Raw genomic sequence first — 635 nt, forward strand, 5'->3', positions numbered from 1 at the left:
TTATAAACTATAATATTTACGAATTGATCAATCTATGAAATAAATACATTACAAACGTGATATTTTGGGTATTCGTGTTTATAATAATATGCACGTAGCACGTTACCAGTATACCCGACTTTTACACATCTATTTTTTAAAAGCAATATTTCGTTAAAACTCAAAGCACCAAATGCATCAGAGTAGATATGAGTACTAAATGGTTCCACGTGATGTAGCCATTTTGAAGAGTATTTTTCATGGGATAACGAAAAAAACCGTTATGTGTGTGTTATGTTATCGCAGATCGTGAATTTTCACAATGCGTAATCAATTTGAAATACAATATGAAACGGCTAAAAAACGGATTTTTAGATATTATACATCATACCTAAACATATTTATGCGAACATCATTTTTATAAAAATTACGTATTTACTTATTCGTACTATAATATTTTGTTAATTAATTTTTTCATGTTTTCTCTACGTTTTTACTTTATTTAAAATTGTCAAAGAACAATATAACTTTTAACAATAAACTTATTGAAAATATTTATCTTTTATTTTAACACATCTATTTTTTTTCTAACTTTAGGTACCTACGAATATATGGTATATTACAATACAGTTCATATAATATTATTGTTAGCCTTT

Source organism: Rhopalosiphum maidis, chromosome 3 (genome assembly GCF_003676215.2).
Source record: "Rhopalosiphum maidis isolate BTI-1 chromosome 3, ASM367621v3, whole genome shotgun sequence".
Lineage (NCBI taxonomy): Eukaryota > Metazoa > Arthropoda > Insecta > Hemiptera > Aphididae > Rhopalosiphum > Rhopalosiphum maidis.